General features: G+C 42.3%; 1 protein-coding gene across 1 annotated transcript in view; it reads left to right on the top strand.

The window, feature by feature from the left end:
• mef2cb (myocyte enhancer factor 2cb) overlaps window positions 1-26,010 on the top strand; it is a 197,335-nt gene that overhangs the window by 3,623 nt on the left and 167,702 nt on the right. The window contains exon 2 of the mRNA XM_047328995.1: window positions 20,790-20,906. The gene's annotated coding sequence lies outside the window, so the exon portion shown is untranslated. The remainder of the gene's footprint in view (window positions 1-20,789; window positions 20,907-26,010) is intronic.

Raw genomic sequence — 26,010 nt, 5'->3', positions numbered from 1 at the left:
CTCTGTCTGGTTCCTCATCCCATTTCTCTCTTTCCGGTTCTTGGCCCTCCCCCCCACCACCCCAGCTCCTTCGCCCTCTCCCTCTCCCTCTCCCCACATGTCTCGCTCTCCTCCTTGTCTCTCCTCCTGTGGCCTTATCATCCCACCTCCTCCTTGTCTCCAACCTCCCGCTGGTCCTGGGCTCCATGACCTGTCAGTGGAGAGGAGGCTGCCCGTGTCCCAGGCTGATAAGGCAGCTAATTATCCAACACTTCACACACACGAGGGGGAAGCGGATCGACACACGGACAGCCACACACATACAGAACTATATGGGCTGCAACAACGCTGTCAGACGTATGCGTGCACCAGCACACCAAAAGTTAATGCAAGATAGATAGAGAGATAGATAGACAGATAGAACTGATCAAAGCGAAGAAAATAAATGGGTAGTCCAATACTTTGGAGATAAATGCCCCCACAAAGAGCAAAAGAACATAGAGGCGCCTCTTCTCCACTCCTGTATTACACGGTTGTAACCAAAAGCTGGTTGAAAAGTCAGTGGCATATCTGGGCAGTAATTGTAGGGGCAGAGCACTCAAGTCCAGCGTCCCAGGCTCGCAATTTGATGGAGTAGAAATAAGCAATTTGGGGCTCTTTCCACAATGTTCAAATGCAACATTGGTGGAGGGAGAGGTCCACATTCTGTAATGCTCTATTTTGAAGTTTGCTTCAAGTAGTGGCCAAGTGATTGAGGCAGTGTGTCATGCGGACAGTTCAACCAGACACAATTATGACATTTCCTTTTTTAGTCCCTCTCCGTAGAAAAATAAATCACTGTTGTCTGACCTGTGGTTTCGCTGAGGTGGTACATTATAGACTGCATCACAGCACAGGCATGGGACTTTGATAGTGTCGTAATCCAGAGTGATAATTCACACTAACCATCGTCTGTGCAAGTCATTTCTCTCTAATAATAACTTGTCTGGTTTCACGGCGTTTTTTTAAATGACCAACAGAGGATAGAGTGAAGGAAATGTTTACTTTACCTTTTGACTGCTGAGGAAGACGAGTCAAACTATCATACAGGCAAAAAAATCATTTACTGTAGAGCTTCTAATTGGCTTAGCATGGAATGCTGAGCAGACACCATATTTATACTTTTTAGGCTTAATCAAATTACATTGGGAACTTTGTGTGTTTATCACATCGTTCCCAACACCCTAGAGTGTCTTCAGTAATTTGGCTGCGCCACATTCCACCTACTCAAAGAGGAGAGTGAGGACTAATGTCATTTCGAGGGGATTATTGTGATCTTTCAACACATCTTTGGGGAGTTAAGCATGTTGTTAAAGAGAGGAAGGGAACAGCAAGAAAAGTGATAAAACCCCACCATAGAGTCTCTATTTTAACTTTCACGTTTTCTCCCCGCTCTCTCCTCCGATCTCTCTCATTTTCTCCCTCACAGCACCAAAAGCCATATTATGTGCTTGTCAAGATGGATAAACCCCTCAGCCAAATGTTCAGATGAAAACAAATAAGTAGGAGACGTTCATGTAATCGCTTCTGCCAGAGAAAGGCTTTAAGAAGAACATAAACACTTTCTGGAAATGTGCCTCGCATACACTAATTCCCTCACGCTTTTGTTTGAGTCTCATTCAACTTCAGGACCATTTCATACTGTGCCATGATGAGATGTCACCATTGGAGACACGCTTAAAACTACTTTGCAACACGGTTTGCAGCAGTGAACAAAAATATGAGATCATATTACCTTGCTGCTTGTAAATCTGTCATGATTATAGTCTGGGGAAGTAAAAAAAGAATTCTTTAATTAACCTGGCTGCAATCACAAATGTGTAGAAGGGAGAAAAAAAAAGATGTCTGCCGCTATTTTTTTTTTTAAATGATCAAACTCAGAGTTCCTCATTATCAGGTCACTGCTGCTTTTTGTTAGTAGTGGTGTGTTTTTCTACGGAGCGACTGGGCCCCTTTCACATGAGAAAAGTCCCCCAACTGTCACTGCACTCCCACAATCTTTCCAACCAACCGCTGTAGTAGAGTTCCCATGGTGCTCCTTGGACAGCTCACAGACGAATGCTCCGACTGCCTCAGTCAGACGGGGAGTTTGCTCAGGACGTCACACCATATTGTGACTTTCAAATTTCTGGTAGAATTACTGTACACAAACTACAGTACTGACAGAAATATGTACAATGTCCTTTCATGTTCTCGTGTGCATTGTTAAGCAGGAATTATAAATATAACATTTTCTGAGTGATGTGTGCACATATATGCGTTTGGTAGTTCATTTCACCCCTTGTCTGATGGAAAAGATTGTCTTCTGTATGATGAGAGAGAGAGAGAGAGAGAGAGAGAGAGAGAGAGAGAGAGAGAGAGAGAGAGAGAGAGAGAGAGAGAGAGAGAGAGAGAGAGAGAGAGAGAGAGAGAGAGAGAGAGAGAGAGAGAGAGAGAGAGGGAGAGAGAGAGAGAGAGAGAGAGAGAGAGAGAGAGAGAGAGAGAGAGAGAGAGAGAGAGAGAGGAATGGCGAAATGAGAAAAAAAAAACCAGTGACCAAAGGATGGTGGAGAGTTTTAGAGAAAAAAGCTCTCCTCTCTTGTTAAATATTAAAGTGAGAGGACATGCAACTTTCCTAACAACTTTCCTGAATTCGTTAAACTCACTCAGCGTATGTGCTGTACTTACTTAGTGTCCCTTTCTCTTCTGAATCCTAGCCTGAAACTAAAAGGTCTGTATCTTTGCCTCGCCTCGGTGCTCACAATTAAAGCATTAAAGCGATGTCTGTTTCAGCTTAATATCACATCTTTATCAACAAATAAAGTTAACCATAGATGACTTTTAAGTCTGAATCTACAATCATTCTGTTTATATAGTGAAATGGAGCAGCCCGAGAATCGATGCCCCCACAGCAGTCATATGTCTAAAAAGAATAATAACTCCATATGATGTGGTTTGGAATTTAAAGGAAAACTGTAAAGCCAGGCAATTGGTGAATCCCAAAAACTAACACTCGGCTTGTTAAATGGGAGCATTGAGCAAGTTGGTGCTTTGGACTACGCTGATTTCAAAGTGATGTAATACACACAGAGCGCAAATAGCAACTGGATGAAGGAGTGTGGCCATGACCTCTCTGTCTAGGGAAACTCATTTTCATAGTAACTAAACACCAATGAAATGCCTGCCCTGGAAAGAGCCAAGCCAGAGCACCAGCCATCCAATAAAAGGGATAGGGATATGTAAATATGCCAAACAGGAAATAATATTGGGGATGTAAAATGAAACTGCACAAACTTGTACTGATGACCCCTTTAATATCCTCTGAACTACATTTCATCTCTCGCTAATAAATGTATCGAGAATATTCTGGAGGGTTTGTTGAAATATGAAATACACCCCTGTCTGCTTTTTGCATCAGTTCAATTTTATAGCGCAGATAAAAAAGCTTCTCTTTGAGCATTAATTTGGCAGTGCAGAGCAATTGCACTCAACTTCCAGAACCTCACATATCCTGTGGTTACTAAATAAAAGGTTCTGCTTTTCCAACAAAATGACAGTATCATTTACTAAAAGCATCTCACAATTTGAACGTTTGCTATGATTCAACTCCGTTCAATTACTCCTCAATGGGACAGCCAAAAGAACTGCAGGCCATGCAAGCCTGGTTTTAGCCCCGTGGCGTGTTAACTGATAAGCAGGCAGAGCATGTCAAGCTTGTGGGCCAGCTGGCAGGGCTCGAGTGTTTGTGTTGTGCTGGTTGCAATGTCAGGACTAGAGTGGGCAGAACGGGGCTGGAGGGGCTACAGGAGGACCAGGCCTCCTCCAGACTTGGCTGCTCCAACTAAATGGACCAGATCAATCACATTGGACGGCCCTGTGACAGTGAGTTAAGGTTCCGCGGCACGGCACAGCGTTTTTGGACGCAGCGGCCCTCAGCAAGGATAGCTGGCTGGCTGGCAGACGCAATGCTTCCTCTTGCTTTCCTTGGGCTCACCAAGCAGATGGCGATGGCAAGGACGGCAGGCGGAGAGTCTGCCGTCAATCCCAAACCCCCATCCATCCAGAGACAAGTGATGAGAGAGATCAGGGTGTGGGTGGGTGATGTGGAAAGGGATGGAGTGGATGGTGGAGAGGGAGAGTGGACTTGTGTCAGCCAGGTCTGGGCTGGATCACACAGCTGGGCAGGGCTGGCCTGGCCTGGCCTGGCTTGAGGCTGGATCTATGAGGCGTGGCACTGGATAGTGGTTTGGGGATACAGTGGCAATGGAGGGCCCAGACAGTGGTGCAGTATGGTAACATGTCTGAGGTCTGCCTGGCACTGCTTCTATCGGAATGTGTGTGTGAATGTCTGTGTGTGTGTGTGTGTGTGTGTGTGTGTGTGTGTGTGTGTCCCAAGCGGTATGGCCATCTCTGTGTTTGGTGGCAGGGCAAGCCTCATGCTGAGACACTCAAGAGGCTGAGTTGGAGGAAAATATGACCTATATTGCTGCAAGGGAAGGGCGATGCTTAGCTTTCAAAATGTACACAGGGCCTATCTGAATACTGTAATTTGGAATATACATCATGAACAATTTTATCTCAAATCCCGAATCAGCCTGCATTTTCCCATCTTCTCTTAAAGACTTTCTTCTAACCTATTGTATTTCAAAGTGACAATGTGATTCGTCAGTTTCACCAGTAATGTCAGTTTCTAGCCTGAGCATAAGATATATGTTAGAGAGTATGACCTGATTTTCAGAAAGTGTCTGAAAGCCACATGGTTTTCACAGAGTAAATAATACAATCCAGCACAATATACCAGATTGTGTTCCTTGGTTAATACCTTGGAGAAGCTTGCGATCTATACAGTTGAAGGTGCATGTAAAAAGCTGTAGGCATTTTATTCTTAATCCAGATTTGATCTGATTCTTTATTGTGTTACAAAAACAGTGGGGAGGGGTATTGGCTTGTCACACTGCTTTGTTTACTTGCTGACAATGAATCCTCCCACTTATTTCTATGCGAGTGGCAATGGAAATTTCAAATTTCAAAGCTGCCACATTACAGAGGTTTCTGTGAAAATCTGCAGCACTCTCACCCTGCAAGAGGCTTTGCTGAATGTATTTATTTTTTCCCATAATACTGTTGTCAGAATTGATTTTAAATTATTATCATTCAATCCATGTGTATCAGGAGAATCCAATCCAGCCATTGGGCGTTCATAATTCCTTCCAATGTGTAGTGTATGTCTGTTCAAAATGATCAAATGGACTTAAATGAATGGATTTTCAAATAATATTTCAACCAATGCACAGTGGTTCTAATATTGAATCCTTGGCAATATATATTGTATCCCTGTAACATTAAAAAGTTTCAAAAGGCACCTATTATCTATTCCCATTTTAACAATGTCATTATGATGTCAAAACTGATTGCACAGTGTAATGGCAATAGAAAAATGACACCATCTGCGCTCATATTGGTCCCCTATAAGCACTGTTGATGCAGTTTTTTCGTGGAAAAATATTGACTTGATTTATGGCATTCTGTCTGTGTCTGTCGGCAGTGATGGAAACGACAGACAGTGGTACAGCCGAATTGACAAAACATCCCCACCACACAAGAGACTCTCCTGTCTCCTTGACGGAGGAAAAAGAAACAAGCGACGAAGGAGACTGATAGAAAAAGAGATAAAACAAGAGTGGACTTCAGACGAGCATTCAGTCCGTGGAGAGAGCTCCGGGACTTGAGAGGCTTCAAAAACGACATGCAGTTTGTCTACTAGATCAGTTAGTCTCAACCAGCCTACTTATTAATACTACAGGACGTTTAACTCGAGGTTACTTGTTGAAATTGGGATTTTTATGGTTGTTTTGTGTTTTGGACAGTAGCCGGGGTATTGACAACTTCCTCTGGAGCAAACTCTGAGGAGAAGTATCTGCGACCTTACTGCAGCATCTTCATGACAGAGGTCAAACAAAATTACCACCAGGAGACAGTTCTCTGTTGCCTCTGTGAAGAGTCAGAAAAGAAGGCAAAAAAGATGTTTAGAAAAAGGGCATGTAATTCAAAGAAATAAAATATTAGGACTTACGTCCTTCAGTGTAATCACCATGTGCATTTTAGAACTAAGCCATATTTTTTCTTTACACATCCCCTGTGTAGTCTGAATAAGCAAAAGTTTGGAAAGTGTTCAACTCATCTCCTCTAATAACCTTGGAATGATACCCAGCGCAAACCGATGGGTTCTACAACCTTACAAATATTTATCAGAACCGTCACAGCCGCCTGTGTCTCACCAGGCTCTGGACACTGTAACTAATTAGAGATCCTTTTTTGTTATCACTCCTCTCTTGGTGGTTGAAATGTAAACAGGGTGTTATGAAAGTGCCCTTATGGCGTGGAGGGAAGCGAGCGAGGCCACTCTGGCACTTACACGGCATGCCTTATAAATAAGTAATGGTACTGGACGTGTAGCGGTTAGTCATAGAGGAGGAAGGTCTGCGCATCAACCCCACCTCTGTTTGCCTTGTACATATTTCATAAGATGCTGGGGTGGAGGGAAGTGGGAGTTGTGGGGTATATGGAAGGGTGGCTGAAATAAAAGGCAGCTCACACAGGCTCCTCTCTGTTCACTGTCATGGGTCTGTTACTATTAATAATACCAAGTGTCCTCTCTCCCTCTACTGATACGATTTCATGCTGTTTTTCTCCGCCCTGCCTTCCTGTATTTGACAACAAAATGGAGCAAGCTGCCGTTGTGCCTACTGTATCCCAGGGATAACACAGCACAGGTTGCGCAGTGTTAGTTTTAACAATTAAGACAAAGTTTCCTTTACAGAGTCCAGATGACCATTTCCTTGGGGGCTCTGATCAAAGTTGGCATGGAAAAGCTCACATAAGCTTTTATCCTTGAGGGTACGAAATGTGATGGTGTAAGTCCTATGACCATAAATGTGTTTACAAAGTCTGGTTTTGTCGAGCAAGTGTCCCACCGTATGTTCAATCTGCTAATTGAACATTAGTTTGTAAGACTTGGGCTCGATTTTAATTTGGTTAGTGAGCTTTGGTTATAGAGACTGGTATTGATTAGGAAATATATAAGGGAATTGACCATGTTGCCTATCAAATTGAGCTCCAGATGAATCAGCTTGACAGTCGCTAATGTTTCCCCACAAATCAATGACCTTCATGTCATCATTATAACGTAATGGAGGTCATGTTCATCTGAATAGAGCAGGATCCTGTTTAGTGTTTACTCGCTGCCCAAACACCTTGAATTATTGATTTGGAAGGAAGGAAAAAGTCCTAAAGAGCAACATTAAACAAATAATGCTTAATGGAAGACCACAAGCACAAACAGGCCAAAAGCAGAATTGGATCGTTTCAATGAGGGTGGAGGGGCATGGGCATCGTCCTTGCATCCTGGGATTAGCCCCCCCTCTCCCAAGATGGATGGTGGTTTAAAGAAATATACATTTTTTTTCCTTAAAGCAGAGTGATGATGGATACAGCCATATCATTCTCCAGCGCTGACATGGTGCTGTGGAAGAATATCTGACTATGTGAGACTATCTACCAGCGTGACAAATGACCAATGCTTCCGTTCAATCCCAGACAGAGGCACGCTCTCATACAAATGTTGATCTTGAATAATGTCGAGAATAGTATTTCAACCAGAACAGTGTGTGAGGGTGGAGGGAGCGCAAACATGCCACATATCTGAAAACCGACTCTAAGTAAAACTGCTCATCCAGGCCACAGCTTAAAAAAAATTACAGGCCACATTCATAGCTGCAAGAAGTTTTTTCTCTTTCCTTCCCCCTGCCTCTCTGCTGGGTTGGCTTCGTTATGAGTCTTTCACCTCCAGTTTCCCACCTGCCAGCTTTCTCCTAACCAATGCGAATTCAACTGTACACACTCGGACAATGCTTTTGCCAGAGGAGTCAGGGAGCTCACCTGAATTTTTTCAACTGGTAAATATGTTTTTTAAAATATTTATTTTTGTGTAAAAGCCCACAATAAGTGAAGAGTACCTAACCTGTTGCCAGGTTACTGATAGCCTGCGAGCGCTGCCTCTCAAGGTGGAACAAAGATGGAACAGAGAGCTAGCAGAGCCTCAGCAGTGCACCTCTAAATATAAAAGTCTTCGGCTCTTGTCTGTTTGCAGTTCTCTCCCCTCCGCTTTGGAGGAGGTTAATGGGAGGCAATGGTCGCGCGGTCTGTTGCCACGGGCAAGTTAGCCTCAGGCCACCAGACATCTGACTGCCCTTTGTGTGTGTGTGTGTGTGTGTGTGTGTGTGTGTGTGTGTGTGTGTGTGTGTGTGTGTGTGTGTGTGTGTGTGTGTGTGTGTGTGTGTGTGTGTGTGTGTGTGTGTGTGTGTGTGTGTGTGTGTGTGTGTGTGTGTGTGTGTGTGCAATTGAGCAGAATATAACCAATGTTGGATTTTGAAACTTCCTTTGCAAACAAAGTGCCAACTAGAAGAGCACTAACTAAACTGGAAGCTGCTACACAAATGTTGCCCCAACACTGTGATTATTCCTGCCTCTTTTTGTCCCTCAGAGGTTCATAGGCCAAGCGAGGACAACCCATTCAAACATGTAATTCACAGTCGCTTCAAAATCTTTTGTTTCAACAACATTCAACAGGATTAAACGCATGCCAATACTTTATAGAACCTATCGAAGAGGTAATGTTAGGAAAGTACATCGCCAGAAGTGTTAATTTAACTGCAAGCGAAGTGCTGTGAAACTTCATGTATGCTTGCACTGTATTGTACCTCTTGTTGAGTTATGTGGGTCAGACATTGTGCTCCTGGGGGCCAATTCCAGCCTGCAGCTGAGGGATTTGGCTGACTCAGCATCTCCAGTCCACTCTCTGGGACCAGGATGCAGCGCTGTGTTCCGCTGTGACTAGGCAACCAGCCTCAATGTTATGTGCACACATGCAACTGCTGTGCCTCTAATTTAAGTCAGGCTGTGTCCCACTTTTACCTCAGGCCGTCAGGACAATAGCCATACTCTGCAATATCAGCCCACAAAGGTGACTAGTGCAAAGAAAAAAACAGTGCATCCAGTTTCACTCTTTTCATCCAATTTTTAGTAGCTGCATTGTTGCATGATTTCCCTCTCTTCTTCTTTTCTGTCTATCCTGATATTTTGGTTATTTGGATTTAGGTGAACCTTTAATTGTGTCATTTAGAATCCTTATTATGTCCTCTATATGATCAGGAACTGAAGGTAAACTACACAAAATACAGGTCTCAAACCGGTGCCACACATATCCTGAAGAAGATAATCACATTTTCTATTTTCTGACATATATAAATAGGATGAATTCCTGTGGACAGTAAAACCAAATGTCACCTTTTTGCATATCTATGTGTCTGGTTGAATGTAACCACTGAAAAGGGCAGTGCAGTCAGCCAAGCCGTGCCCACATACCTCACTAATTACACACTTTCTGTAGCTGTAAGGTTATTACTGTAAGGTGCAGTGTGATTTTCTTCATATAAATGTACACTCAAGTCCAATGACAGAGTACAAATGTAATCAAGCCATCCAGTTGTGTAAAAGTTAAATGATTAGATATTGAATCATGTTTTTTTTAGTAGATGATTTAGTAGCTGTCCAGACAAAACTCACCCCACTAAGGCTGCTCCAAAAGTTCAAATCAAATGTTATCTTGAGGATGCAGAGATTTTGACAGTGGCTGGCCAGGGCTGATTCATAGAGCTCAATTCTTAATGCTGGGGATGACAGAGGACTGAGTTGTTAGGACGATGCAAATGGATATATTGTGTTCAGTAGTTCACCTTGCCAACCTGGTGATGAATAATAAAATTATATTCCTTTTCTCCATCTCTGGTTCCATGTGATGAAACCCCGTAGTGACGCTTCCCCCATGTCTTCTTTACGATAGGATGCATGCAGGTGTCAAGGAAGTCCAGAAAAAAAGGGGGTAGCTTAGTGCAGTGACGGTAGCTATTTCTTGGTTATCAGTAACATTGACATAAGGACAAGTTACAAAGCTATCATATAGTACCTATATGAGGAACCAGAGGCATGCGCCAACATTTCCATAAAGCAAGCTTAGTGGCTCTCTCAACTTGTCAGAGACTATGACTGAATACAGTATGACTCCAGGGACCTTGTAAACAGTGCCCCTGTACATATGCAATATATTTAAACTTAATTTCACTAATTCACATCATTCATATTATATTTAAGATTTATAATATCAAACTTGGTTCAAACCCATCTTCCACAATGTTCTCTTGATCACAAAGATGTCGCACTTGCCTCTCCCTCTCTGATCAGATGGACCCATATTATGCAGATATTACTTTTCCTCAGGAAAGGTTACCGTGGATACAAGGCCACTACTTAATCGCTCAGCTTGTGGCATTTAGAGCCACCGCTGCTTGACCCTCTAATTACTCACTTCCAACAATTCCATCCGTTGATCTTGTTCAGCTGTGATATGAATAATTGTACAGTCAACCATTTCTGGGCCCAGTGAAGTGCCCTGGATCCTGTTATGGGTCATTGTGATTAAGAGGGTGAGAGTAATTATAGGAGCTTTTTGAGTCAATTGAGGTTGATAGCGTTGGCTGTCGCTGGCCATCTGTGTCTCTTTTGCTGAATCAACACATTGGTTGTGTTGGAGATGAGGGAATCATAAGGTTATATATCATGTGGTTAGTATGTGGCTGTTATTTGGGTTGTGATGGAATTAGGGACACTGACATGTGCTATTAAGTAGAGACTAACAATCTTGGTCCCTTTTTATGGTCTTTTTCAACACACCTGCAATCCAATTTCCAAAAGCTAAGCTTCAAAAATGGCTGTCAATATTTTAAACATAATAAACACGCCACCTCTGACTCTCATTTGCATACCCAGTTCCCACATTTAAACATATGCACAGACAGAGGGAAGAACAAAAAATGCTCTATAAATTTGTCAGTTGGGTCACATGTCTCATAAAGTCTTAGATCACAATGTGACAAAGTGAATTAAGACAAAAGCGGGCAGCAGTGTTTTCATTACATTTCATTTACAACTGCGGCACCATCAGCATGTCTTTATGGGCCCCAGAACTCCTATTTTTTGTGTGGCTTTGCTATTGCTTTTTCTTTTCTTTTTTTTCTCTGTGTATGTCAACAGCTCACATTTCAGAGGCTGCCCGCTTTTACAGTAACTCCTGATGACAATGCTGTGGTGCAGAAATTACATACACATTTTTTCCCCCCCTCAGGAATAACAATTTGTTTCGCCCAACATAAACACAATGCCATAATAAGGGCTCATTATGAGGCGACCAGATTCATTTTGTCTGTAACAGGAGAAAATGCTCGGGAGATTTAACATGACAGCTCCTTTACAAGGATAAACATTTTTCTTTGATGCATTGCTGAATTTTTACATGTAATGTGTTCTGCACTCAATAGCTTCACTGAATTGTTGGAGGGGGGAAAAAATGAATGTGCTTTTCCTTTGATGAGAGATGAGCGTCATTAAGCACTTGATTCAGTTCCTATGGTTACATCTTGCATCAGTCTTACACTGGGTGATGTAGTGGACCACGTAAACGATGACAGGTATTTTCTATATTAGATTTATGCACCGTATGTAGGTGAATTATGATCGGACTCCACTGTGACAACATAGAATCCAAGCAACCCAGATATGAGTGTTAAATGCCCTCGATGGACTTGGAGGTCTTTAGTCATGAAAATCAAAGAAATTGGGGCTTTCCCTGCACCCCCCCCATGCTTTTGTCTTCCTCTAAGCCCACGGTAGACCTCAGCAGGCAAGTGCAAGAGGCCGCTTGATGTTAATACTCTTCAGTGGAGAATTTATTTCGGCTGAGATACAGTGCATCATGCCAAAGGGAAGACTTCCTGACCCACAATCCGCTTAAGCCCCGACCAAGGGCACAGTGAGTTACGGCTCCCCGCAGCATGGTGTCATGGAGCGAAGCATGGAGAAGCAGAGGTCTGGGGAACAGTGAGACGCGTGGCAATTGATTTCTCCGTGGGGGAATCCAACACAGACACTGTCGTCGCCTTACCGATTCCTCTCTTCCACCTCCCTCTGCCCCCTCTCTCTCTCTCTCTCTTCCTCCTCACTCTCAATCTATTCATTTATCCATTCTCCCCTTTCTCTTTCTCACCTTACTCAGGCCCACCTGCCAGACTCAGATCTGAAGGGGTTACTCCACAGTATCCGCTTCCTCGAATCCAACAGCCTGAGCCTTGTGACTCTGGCCTGACCCGGCCCTAATTAAACACAATTAGATAAATCCCACGGACTCTGGCGTAATCCTCTGGACTGCAGCACGAGCAAGAGAGAGCACAGGCAGGAGAGATAGTCGAGGGAAAGCGGGGAGACTTGGCAGGAGAAGGGACAGCACATCCCTGCAGAACAAAGCCAAGCAGAGCGTCTAATGTATCAAACACATGGATTAGCGGTTAGCTGGGAGAGCAGGGGCTGAGTGAGAGCCTGCGGTTTCCAGCTTTCTTGGAGGCTGACTTGGCCCAGAGAGAGACGGAGGGCCCCAGTTAGTCTTGTGGGAGGCCGAAAAAATCCATTTTTGAATGTGTAAATTGACAACTTTATAAAGATAAGTAAATATATCATAATTCTGTCTAGGAAGATTTATTTTTGTTTGAAAAGACAGGTGCTGTGATTATTAGTTTTCCACACTCATGTAACCAGAAACCCATGATGAAACATGGAAAAAAGGTTTGGGCATAGAGCTGCAGATTTATTCATGCCATGCTGAACAGAGGCACACTTCTTAGTCCCCTTGCAGTGAAAAGTAATACTACTACTGTACAATTCTTCGTTTCCAAGTAGATCTTTTGGGTAAGGTTCAATAAAATATTATTATATCTCGACAGTACACGACTAAACAAGGCTCTTACAGAGACGCGTTTGGGCCGACATTTCAGAAAGCAGCTAAGGTATCCAGAACAATTTAAATACAAATTGTTCACAGAGAGCAGTAACCGTGGAGCCTGCTTCATATGATCCTCTTCTCACCTCTCCTATTGTGTTACGAAGGCTGCAATATTTTCATAACCGTGGAAAGATAATCTTGCACTTGACTCCTCGTATTGAGTCATTTCAACAGACCCACTTTTGGCCATGTATTATTCACGGGTATTCAAGCCCCACTCTGGCCCAGGGAGGAAGTGCTCTCTCCCAGTCTCCGTCACAGGATATCAGCCTCTAATTCATTATTCAACATGCTGGAGCAGGGCCACTCAGTCTAACTCCGCGATGCTGCCTGGACAGGGGAGGATAGTGTGGGACCACATAGGCTGGTCTGAGGCCTCCAGTGATTTCTTATCTCTGCTCTCGGATCACTTCTTTGACGTTTTCTAGATGTAGCCGCGTATGGATGGATGGATGGATGGATGGATGGATGGATGGCGCTGCATTCAATCTGGGCAGACCTAGTTGCAGAATTTTTGCTGCGCGGTGCCCAGCATAGTTGTTTACTCACCTGATGATGACAATGATTGTGCGATTAGTGACTCTGATGATAATGATGATGCAGCTGTGGATGCTGCTGCTGCCATGACAATACAATAATACTAATGACTGCTATGTTAAACAGAGAACAACTTTATAATTAATACAATATACAATATGTTACTGTTTTTAAATTTTTTTTTAGCTGAGCTAAAGTATACGTCCTCAGTGTTCTTTAACACTTAATTTTTTTGTTTACGGAGAGATGTGGCGATGAAATATACTGCAGGTCGCTGTGATATGTTGATATAGTAATGTCGCATATTAATTGGTTTGTTGGATATAGGAAATTCTATTTTTTTTTCACTTTTTCAAACAAGTATCAACGCACCAAGTTCACTTGAATGAATTTAGAGTTTGCAGGATTTGTTGCTGAACCAAGAGAGATACTGTCGACTTTTTGGTAAATAGATGTGCACTTTGATACATCAATTAAATATGCACTTATTTAATGGGAAAAAATCCTTAACAAACTAATTGAAAATATTAATATATATTAAAATAAAGTTTCTGATTCAAAATTGTAACTGTGTGGTGGAGAGAAGTGGTGAAAGGTCACACTTGAGGGCTTGGAAGAAGATCAATGAGTGTAAATCAGGTCAGTACCATGGTGGTCTCGGGAGGTGGATGACAGCAGGGAGGGTTTCTGGTTTTGGGTCATCTGTGCCCCTGACAGAGCAAGCTGTAGAGCGGTGGGCAAACAGCTGACCGTCATCCATTTCCAGGCTTACTTCCTGAGATTCTCTTCTTGCGCTTTCATTAATAGAGCTTTGCACCAGTGCATCACCATCATCCTTCATTCACCCTTAGTATCTCTCACTTCCCTTTCTCATTCCCCTTTCTGCCCTATTATAATCATCCCCCCCATATTCTAATCACCCTCCACTAAAACCATTAAACTCTCTTTGTCCATCGTTGGACCAATAAATTAAGTAAATGGGGGGGGGGGGGGGGGGGAACACATTTCCAGGTCTGAGCCATTGTGAACTATTCAGATGTTTTTACTCAGCCATGCTCTAAGCTCCTCCCGGACATTGGGACATTCTATTCTAAAAAATAAAAAAAAACTGAAAGAAATTGAATAAAGATCAAAAAACATTCTTTTTTTGAATTGTCAGCAGCATTTGCAAACATCTGCCCATATGGCAAGTGTAAGAACAAAGCTTAAAATTGAATTATCTTCATTTTTTCTTTCTTTTTACATATTTTCCCATTTACCAAAGGAGGATAACCTTTTCAGGCACATTTGAAACAATAGCGCCCAAGATTGATGCCCTGTGGTGTTTTTTTTAACCCCCATTGCAACTTATATGATTTTCTATCATTACAATTATATCATGTCTGCAGTAAATCGGGTCTATTCCTCGTATTAGTGCGTTAGATAAACGTCAGGTGAGTAGAAAATGGCAAAGTTGAGGTCATAATTGTAGTTTGATTCACAGCCATCCCAGAGCATCCAAAGCACAGGTGCAGTAGGAAGGGGGGCAGGTACCAGATGTGTCCCAACCACAGCCTCTCTCTGAACAGGCATCTCCACTTGCCTCTCGTATCATTCATGGCTCATTAAGTCTAAACTGTACACTGGACATCTGCTCTGCGTTTGTGTGTGATGGTTTCTGTCTGTATTTTTACACACACTCTATACACTCTATGCTATTTAATCTCTGCTCTCTTTCTCTATCCAAAACAAAGGATACTTGCATTTCCTGCACGCTGGGGATGCATTGCTGCAGCCAGGCATCAATGGAGATGACAGAGACAAGGGAGTGATACATTATGGGATTGACCTAAAAGTGTTGGAAATAATTAAACGTAAAGATCCACGTCTTACTTAAGAGTCCTCTTACTCCGATAAGAGTTTCTGCAAACGTTTCTCCTGAAAATTACGTGTATATTCGACTTAAAGGTTTTGCCAAATAACGAACAAGTTTTTTTCTCTCCATACCATCAAATATTGCTCTATGTGTTGGATTGGGAGTGTACTAAATGAAAGACTCTGAGCCTGGGGTTTTGTGTTTGTGTGAGGTTGTTTGGTTTACTAAAAACATTAGAGAATGATTGTGGTCTTAAATATTGAAAAACAACAACAACAACAACAACAACATCATGTTGTATCTTCTGCTTTGTGTTGGTTTTAAATTTTGAATCAAGACCGGAATCTTTCCCTAGCCTCAACCACGTGATATGACTTGCCAAAACATAACCATAAAAACGCTTTAGTGCCCTCAATTGGGCTGCGATTTTGAGTGTGACTTTAGTATAAAGGAAGGGAAAACAATTCAAACAGCCACCCTTTCTATTGTTTATGGCAAGTGTCATCCTCGCATAGTGGGTTGTTGTGGTGTGCTATCCCACAATTGGGTGAGTTAGGTTTATGAGGCTCCAGCATTCGAATAACGTGTTGATTCAGGGTCATTGCACATTTTCATCACTTTTTGTTCGGCCGTCTACTTATTCCAAAGCAAAGTGTCAGATAATTAACTACTGTTTGGCAAACCAGCTGTGAAGCAGCATGTTTGTGAAGGCCAGTGGTTTTCTAAAAAAACCCATAAAAGTCTGTTTCCTTCAAATGAGTTGTTTCATGATCCATTATTGTTGGTCTAGCTGAAATCCTGTTGTTTAATCATTTTAGTCACATCATTTGTCTCAATAGTGATCATTGCACTAAGGCAACAACCACTGCTCAGGGTTGTGCTTTGTTGTATAGTACTGCCTTTAAACCACACAAAGTCAGACCTTGTAAAATGAACCCATGCTATTTAATAAATGTCCTAAAGTGTTTTTAAAAAGAGAATTGTAAGACTGACATGTGTTACAGTATTTCTAAAGAGGATAATTGTGTTGTTTATTTAAAAGAGAGTCCTGAGAGACACGTGACAACAGGAATAACAGTCACCTGTCCGATTTTCATTTGGTGTTTTTATGTTTTATTGTAAAACACCACTGGTCAAAGAAACAAATCTAGACAATTAAATCCAATGCTACTTATCTGAAATAAAAGTAATGCTCATGGAAGGTATATTGATTCCATTCAATTTTCATCTCTTTTAGAGCTCACTGCATGAATTACCAAAGGTGATGCCACATCCTCACAAAGAATGCTCAGAGTAACAGAGCCCCACCCATTAACTTTGTAAATCTTCCCAGCATCTTTAAATAATCAATGATGGGATATTTTTACTAGCAACATGTTCGATTAAGTGCAAATAGACTGTGAAATCATAAATATTTGTCTTTTTCCAAACACACGCTAATTGGATACATCAGCCATACATTAATAAATTGTTTACTTGCCTTAGCAGGTTCCTTATTGCGCTAATAGGGCATGACAGATTTTGCTTGTTAATAATTCTGCCTGTTGCCTGCTAGAGATGATGGATGGGGTGCAAACAGCTGTGGTATCAACATGCATTTCATGTAAAACAGGCACATGAAGACGTGTGGTGTGTGTGTGTGTTTCTGCGTTGTTTGGCACATTTTCACGGAGGGGTGTGTTATCCCTGTCTTTTGGAGTCAGACCGGAGGCTATGTCTAATTGGAGTCTTCACACTTTCAGGCTTGACTCACACTGACACACTCGACCTTGGCTCTCCTCCCTTTGCCATGAAAAGGGGAAACGGTGACACAGAAACATGCTGTCTTCTTCGCTGAGGAGAGAAACTTTGCCGCTACTTAGTTCTTTTTTGTGTGTGTGTTCCCTCTGTCTGCCTTTCTTCTGCTCCCGTTGTCTGCTTCAAGACACTTCTTCAGTATTCTCCCGATTTGAAGAGATGAACTTTTCAACCACTGAAGCACGATCTAAGAGACGAGCTGGAATGCCATAACTGTCTCTAAGCATCACGGTGCGGCTGGACATACTCTATATCTTAATTACGTGTACATAGGCCTGTCACGATAACTACTTTTGGCTGGAATTATTGTGATAAACAATATTATTGTCATTTTTTGCAACTGAATCATGTGAGCTTTTATTAAAGGCCTATTGGTCGTTGCATGTGTGAATCACTGCACTCTTCTCCTACACGATTTGTGTCGCTGCCAGTTTCCTATTGGATTTTTTTTCAGCAGTGGGGGCAGTTTTATTAAAGCAGCAATAGGGGCAAAATGTTATAACTAATGTGCACAACATCTAACTGCAGGTTAAAGGGATAGTTCAGTGATTTTGAATTGGGGTTGTATGACGTACTTATGCATAGTTAACCGCGGCTTATTCAAGAGACAAGAAAACTAAAATGAGTGATTATGAAAGAGACTAAGACATGTCATTCACTGTGCTTTTCATAATTACTCATTTTTGTTTTCTTGTGTCTCTTTAAAGAGATTGGAGGTGCTTGTGCTGATGAGCAGGCTGACACAGTCGTACTCGCACAGGACATCAAACACTGTGCATTGCTTCAAATCAATGTCGTGCTCTTTGTCCAGATTCGAAGTGCGACAGACTTTTGACCGTTCACCGCACATGTTTCACTGACACGCCAACGTTAGGTCTTGTCATGTCAGAATAAAAACCCCTCGCAGAGTCGTGTCATTGCGACAACATGACATTTAATCAAATTCCGAAGCAGCGTCAGCAATAATTGCAAAATTAACATAGAGGAAACCAAGGCTGCCGAGAGAAATGTGATCTGAAAGCAGATGATCATGCCACAGTTTGTGAGCTGCGTCTGCGACACAGAGCAGAGGAGAGGATCGAAGCAGCGTGACTGGCTGTCGACAAACACGCATGTAAACACAATGGCGATTATCAAGGTCAATGGGACTAATCGGGTTCATGTTCATGTATCGTACAGTAAGTCAATAACGTAATTATTGCGACAGGCCTACATGTTCAGTATATAGCACACCACTGGGGGACGTATATTTGCCAGCGCAAAAACATACATGCACAGGTATACAGAGCATGCATATTATGAAAGGAGAACGTGTTATAGGGTCAAACACTTCTACTTCTCGGAATTAAGCCATCAATATACCTCTCGCCATACATTTCAGTACCCTGTCCCTCAGGTCTCTCTCCCCTTTTAGCATCCAAGGGCCCGTTTAAGGGCTTGATTTTCCCTTCCCATCAGGCGGCATTGATCAAAAAACACACTTAGGGTTTGTCAAGGTGGACATTACTACTGATGGCAACCAGAACTGGCAGCTACCGTGTAAAACCTACGGCCATTATTCAACTGATTGGCCTCTCCTCCATCTCTCAGTGCCAGGCATTTCATGATTCGGCAGGTATTTATATCCCCACAGGACCAAAGCCCCCTCACAGTGTCAGCGGTGAAGTGCATGCTTTCTGGTGGAATCAATTTAGTTATTTAGTACTGAGGAGGGACAGGGGGTGGGCAGATGATTGTAATGATGTGTTCAACTCCGTTTGGAAATGCACTTTACATGTTGGGTTATCTATTCACTTACCAAGTGTTTCCTTTCTTTTTCTTTTTCTTCTTCTTAAGTTCTTCCCAAAAGTGTAATTACATAGTTTGAATTGATATCGAGATGATTTAGAGCCATTTGATTTACACATTCAAAAAAGTTATCTGAGGCATTTCTTTGAACCCTGAGGAGATTTTGCAAACGTTGCAACTATAGTGCAATGAACAGTTGAAAAATGGCTTCTTAATAATTACACCGATCTTTCATGCATTTTTTGTTTTCAGTTTACGAAAAGATTAAGTGAGAAAGCAGTCTAACTGTGCAATACAATTTAGCGCTGTATCAGGAAGCAACTGTGATTAAGATTAACATTGCATTGGCATAGAAAAAAAAGTCACATGCACAGGAATTAATTCACCACCCAGTAAACACAGCACGTGTCCCAAATCAAACGCAACCAAAACCTGCCTTGTTTCATGACCAATAGGCCTTTTTGCAAGATGGGCCTGGGCTAAGCTAAAGGAATTTGGTGATGGATCCTTCAGCCACGGCCTCTACCTTCACTTCTATGTCGGTGAAGTGTGGACCATCTATCTCTTTAGTTTTCTATTTATATATTTCATTTATTTAATCAGTTTTTTGATGATTCCCATTGTGAGAACTAATCCAGCTCAGTGTCTTTGACAACTTGGATGCGTGCGGTGAGACAGAGAGGCTGAGTGGACTGAGGTTGTTTTGCATTGAGAAAGTTGGATTTAGAGCGGCTTGTGGATAACTCTGCGGTGCACAAGACTGACGGAGTGACGTACAGACAGATGTGTGCAACAAATGACTGGTTGTTGTAACTCACTGTTCAAAGGAGCGCACCAGCAACTACTGTGTTGTCTAGCAACGTGGTGTTTTGTCTGTGTTTGTCCGCTGCAGCCGCTGTAGAGTTTGTGTTGTTTATAGATAGCCACATTTTATGCTGCTTTTATTCTGAAAGAATTTTTATAACCCGCCATTTAAGTGGCTCATTGATATGCCTTTGGAATTCGGCTATGAGTACTAGGAATACTAAAATTCACTACCGGTCCACCAGTTTTTACACCCCCCATAACATTTTTATGCATATCTAAAATTTAAAAAAAGAAGACAAAAATCTGCTCCCATCTACGTTGCCACCCTCTGGATCTGCCGCTGGATTTACGTATTGGTTTTATTTGGTGCAACCAAATGTCACCTACATGTACAGCATATATCTATATTTGGTGGACAATATTTGAACATAACATTTTTAACCCTACCCTTCCCCCATATTTTTTTTTTTTTAAGTCTCGGTACTGCTGTAACATTTATTCAGAGAACATTTTACGTGACATACTACATTTATTACATAAGTAATTTTACTTCTATATGAGTAAAATTATTGTAAGCAACAGTATAAAATGCAGTCCAGCAGTCTTTCCGCCCCTGCTAATAACTAAATGCAACCAAATACTTGGTCAATGTACCATGTCTAAATGTGGCTTTATGTTGTTCTCATACATTAACACGCAATCCCCCATTCCGGTGGAGTGAATGTTGGACTGCCTATTCACATGTTCGCATTGTTGATGTAATTTTGTTGATCGTGTCAATGATGAAAGTGATTAAATAGTCAAGATTGAGAAAGCATGCCGTTGCCAAGGAGAGTGCGACTTTTAAATCCCTTCCCTTGTCAGTGGCAGTAAGTTTTGTCTCTGAGCAGGAAAACAACATTCCTTTGCACCCAATGTCTGCTCTTACTGGAGTCCCATTAGGCAAACACACTTGGTCTGCGTAGGCTGATGCACTCTGTAAATACAGGAGCAACATACAGATGTAAAACTCTTCAGCAGTGGAAGTGATAACAGAACAACAATGGTGTTTTTCTCTTGTAGGCTCCGGGCCTGCAGCTTGACATCATATTCCAGGCAGCATGTGTGCAAGAGATTGACGGACAAGCAGCTTCAACCCAGCAACTGCATCTTACCCAAAAACAGCCCAGATATAAAAATGTATGTATAAAAACAAAGGTTTGAATTGTGTGAATGCAGCAATTATCCAGTGAAGGCTAAGCATTACTGTATAGCTTGATGTCTTTCACAAAGGGTCACTCAAACCCCTTGCGCGCACTCGTGAGTGAGAGTCTCATTAGCGCTAAACAGAGATGTTGTGGTAGCTGATGGACATGCGTTCAGTTTGAAGTGGGCTAAAAGGAGGACACGGGGCTAAACCTTGGACCTTTTCTCTCTCACACTCTCTGCCAACTGTCCAGGGTGAGTTCCGAACAGACAGCCACTGTGTCCCTAAGTGTGTCCATGTAACCAGGAGTTGGCATAATAGAGCCGCCTCATTTGTTTCCTGGGCTTACAGTGACACAGTTCACCATGACCTCGGCCCTGACAACATGTGCCGGTGCCATGAACTGTCCTTTGTAGCGGGGGTATTTTTGAAGGGTGCCCAATCTTTTCAGAGGGCATTGTGACACAGATTAACATTGTGGTTCTATGTAAGTCTGTGTGTACCTGTGTGAGTTTGTGCATGGAAAGCTGTGTAGATGTTAGGGCATCTGTACAGTGACCATGGTTGTGCTAAGCACCGCTTTAACATCCGGCAAAACCGAGACAACAGAGGAGCTGGGTTATTTTCTGTCTCCACAGAAATAGTTAGATATTCACTTATGGCACACTGACACAGCAGTGTCTCCATGACTTCAGAGGTCATTACATTGGTTTACATTAATTTCCTGGAGACTTACTCTAACCGTGACCATATATACTACAGTACAAACCAAACCCTAACCCTTTCCTTAATCTTAACTAGGCTTGGGTGATATGGGAAAAAAATCTTATTACGATAATTTTGTCCACTTTTTGTCCCCTTAATGTGACTGCAGAGCTTGACAATTCCCTGGGGTAACACACACACACACGCACATGATCACACTTCTACATTTTTGTGACATTTTAAGTGTCAAAGTCACATTTGTTCACAAACGACAGACTCCGGACAAGAGAATTAAATAGTAGAGATGTTCTGCAGTCTCAGGGAAAAGCCGTTTGCGTTTAACAATGTCTCATTACATTTCCGACGTAAGGAAGGGACCTTTGGGGTCTGATCCACAAATGAGGATGAGCACTCTTGTTCTGTCGTGTCTCGCAGAGATGCACAGAGAAAAGGTCCTCAAGAATATCTTCCTCGCTCTTGGACAGGACGCGCAATTATGCCTGCCACGTTTTCAGCGGCGATGCACTGATACCCGTCATGTTGAGTGGGTTTGCAGGCTGTGGGCGGCGTGCCAGGGGAAGGTCAGAGTGCCCATCTTGTTTCCAGATTTGTCGACTCTGCTCCTACATGTGTTTTGTCAGTGCTGTTCGGCCCAGAGAAATCCTGAAATAAGAGTGCTGATTGCTGTATTGCGTACACCTAGTGTAGTATTTCTTAGGCATTGTGGAGATCAAATTGCTCCATTTAATGCATTTCAATTAAGTTGCTTTTTTTTAATAGAAGCAGTCTGAATAATTTATATGCAACAATGAGATATACAGTTAGACTTGTATTCATTTTAAAAAGAACAACATCACTGGCCAAGCTTCTTCTGTAAAACCCACTAAAATAAGCTGATGCGCAGGGAAAAGCTACCACATAGAACATAACACACTTTGTATTCAGAGCTTTACACAATCAGTCTCTGAGTCTGTTCATAATTCATACAGAGTAGAGCACTAAACACACCATGAAAGTGGGTGCCAGAATGAGGAGGGTGCTCCCAGGGGAATTCCGTTCCCGTATTTCTACCTTATCCATACCTCTTCTCAGGTCCCATCTGTTTGCCTGCTCAAATCCCCCTGGCCTGTGCTAAACACAGTGCTGTGCTCTCCTCCACGGTTGGCGAGGGAGAAACGAATGGGCAATATTTGGTATTTAAATGTGGTCTCTGTGATGCATGGTATTGCGCTCATGAAGCCATATCCCCAGAGTAACATTTAGCTACTGCTGAGCAGGTTACACATGCGGCTGGGTGAGTTAGCAGCACCCACACACTCTTAGTCGAACAGACTCGGAAATGAATAGCAGAGGAAGTTGAGAGGGAATAAGTAATGCTTCACCAGCAGGCTCTCGTTGTTGTGTACATGAGTTACTTTGTAAGACAGATTTTTCTCTGAGGATGCTCATTTCCTCATGACTCAGTTCACTTTGTGAGGCAATTACCCTTCCAAAATCCCCAGCACCCGTGTCAGCTTCCACACAATGCAACATACAGGCAAAAACACAGCACCTCTGTCAAGTTGAACGACTGATTATAGATCTGAAACAGACGCCATGATGATCACTGTACGCGTAGCACCTCAGGAGAGGGGCGTTCTCTTGTGTTACAAGTGTGACACCGTCAAACCACCTCCCTGCGGTGCGTGACAGGTGCAGGGAGTTAGGGTTTCCTGGATCCTCAGTGGGGGCATTGGGCAGGATATCACGCCCTCTGATCCCTCACACTGTCCCCTGCCGACTCGGAAGACGCCTGCCTTTTTGTTTCTAACCCGCTGCTGACAAGTACCTCTTACTGCCACGTGGTCTCCTGGGGCAGCTGTCATGGGGAACAGAGCCCCCCCCTCCACCCCCATTACAGACTACACTGTATTAATACCTACAACTCATTTTACACCCATTGCTCACACGGGGAACTTGTTCCCAGGGGATGTGTTCCTAACCATAGCAGCCAAGATCAAGTTGAACATGACCAATAAATTCAAAAGGAGGTTCATTATTTTACCAATTAGAGAAGTGGGGCTTATCTCACTTGTCTCGGTCGGAACATAAGCTTGGCCATTTAGTTGAGCTGCAGATATGTAAAATAATAATAATACTATTAATAAAAATCAGGCCTTTTGTATTTAGTATTTAACAAGACATTAATGAGTAGACATTCTGTTAACAGAGCCGAGACCTGTTTATAATGTCTAAATGAAATACAAAATCATTAGAACATAGTGGGACATGACATGTATCACAGCCCTTCAGAGGAACTATTATTTTACTGTCTTTTTCTCACCTGATTCCCGGTGATGCATTTATGTGGGCTGTTCCCAGTTATTGGAGGCTAATGAGGAGTAGAAATGTGGTTTCTGCCCATCTCTCCTCTCCGCCTGCCCGCCTGTCTCGGCTGCTCGGGGTTGTCACGGTGCTCTGAGCTCCTGATGTGGCATATTAGGCAGGACAATCGTTATTAAGCACATTTTAGGCTCAATTACCACTCAGATGCACAGCCATCAAGGCTCCACCGCGGGCTCCCAACAGATGGTTACGGGCGTCAGATAGACAGAAGCGGTGATGTCTTCGTCAGACGAGGTGCTGCAGTGAAGAAAAGGAGAGCCATGTTGCACCAAAACAAGCTACATTAGAAACAACCGTGAGTGATTTGTACGGCAGGAATATATCACTTTTTATTTTATCCATACCATCATTTAGTAGCAAGACTGTGATCTTTAAATTCTGTGCAACCTATCCATCATGTGCTTGACTTCACCACCACCGCGTCCATCAGATGTGGATTTGAATGGATTCATTATTCTCTGTGTATTTTCTCTCTCGTGACATTACAATTCTCTAAACCGTTTTTATATCATATAATGATATTATCTCTGTAACTTTACATGCTTATTTTGTTCACCCAATGTTGCGTTTTGTTACAGAAGGTGTCTGGATATTATCATGGATACATCATGTACTCATAGACAGAATATTTTCCCGGCCAGACAATCAAAAGTAATCAATAGCAAATATGTTTTGTCGTGACCCAATTACGCTTTATTTTGATGAAATGAGGATATGCTCATAATTTACATACATTTTCATAAACAACATATTTGTGTTATGCAAAAAAAACCTATCTTACAGTACAATGTCCACTTTCAGTATTATTAAACCGTTAAATGGTTATGTTTAGGTATTCACAGTGCTTGGTTAAGGGCATACATTGTGTTACATGTTGCCATTTGCAAAAATACTAAATAGCAAAAATGTACATTCTGTCATCTTTATCCAGAATTATTAAGTCATTAAGCATTATCTTTCTACTGTGGCTTCAGCGAAGATAACTCTGTCAATCTACTGTAAAAGTGTCCAGCCAAGGCTTTGTGTGTTGTGCGGTTTAGAAAAGAGACATTACATAGCCCTCAGATTTATGACTCACACTCTGCTTTACAGACAGCCGAAATTCTATAAAGATAATCACGTTCAAAGATAAGCCAGTTGCAGTTCCCCCCAGTGCACGCAATGTAACTTAGTCACTTTAGCCTGTCAGGGAGAATTACGCATGGTGGAAGTGAGAATCTAAATCTATAACTTAAGGCAAATTTTAAAACCCCTCCGCTTAGAGGAAAAAGCCTTGTTGTCAATCAGCATTGGCCTACAGCTAAAGGTTACCGCGATTTAAATTTGATATACTTCAGTACCGTATGGTAATGTTTAACTGTTATCTGAAGAAAAGTCTAGATCTAAATCTTGTTATGAACCAAACACAACCACAAGACTGTATCTGATCACGCCTCTACTTTCTATTTGTTTGATTTTAATAATCCCAGCGTGTGTTGCAATTGGTTTGCGAGATTGTAAAGTATAGCTTTACAGCCTCCGCACTGATTTCAAACATTTAATAAAATCAAACATTTAATTTATACACATCCGTTCCAAAACACTTTCCTGTGATGAGGCAAAATATGAAAATAACCCAGAGAGCTGCATGGTTTGGATGATTATGATAATGCTGATCTGCTAATGTCATTTTGACTCTGCGGCGGAGGGAGCTCTCATAGTAAGTAACTGTCATCGCGGCAAATCAAATCAAGAGCTTTGGTTTGTCTCCAAAACAACCTAGAGATATAACAGCGACGATCTTTGAACCGTAAATCACATTTGAAAGCTGTTCACGTCTCCAATTTGCTGTGTGGTAGCTACTTATCAGAATATCTCCCTCGTGAAAGTGAGTGCGTTGGAGAAGCTACAGTGAGCCTATTTAACCACCCACCTGCGCCCATACCACCCACCTCAGCATGTGAGTCACACACTGCCTTCTCTTTCAGAAGGGCTGAGCAGGAGAATCAACAGAGCAGCACAGGACAG

The sequence above is a fragment of the Scophthalmus maximus genome, chromosome 19 (genome assembly GCF_022379125.1).
Source record: "Scophthalmus maximus strain ysfricsl-2021 chromosome 19, ASM2237912v1, whole genome shotgun sequence".
Taxonomy (NCBI): Eukaryota; Metazoa; Chordata; class Actinopteri; order Pleuronectiformes; family Scophthalmidae; genus Scophthalmus; species Scophthalmus maximus.
Note: the sequence above shows the minus strand (reverse complement) of the source record. Positions and strands in the feature narration are given on the sequence as shown.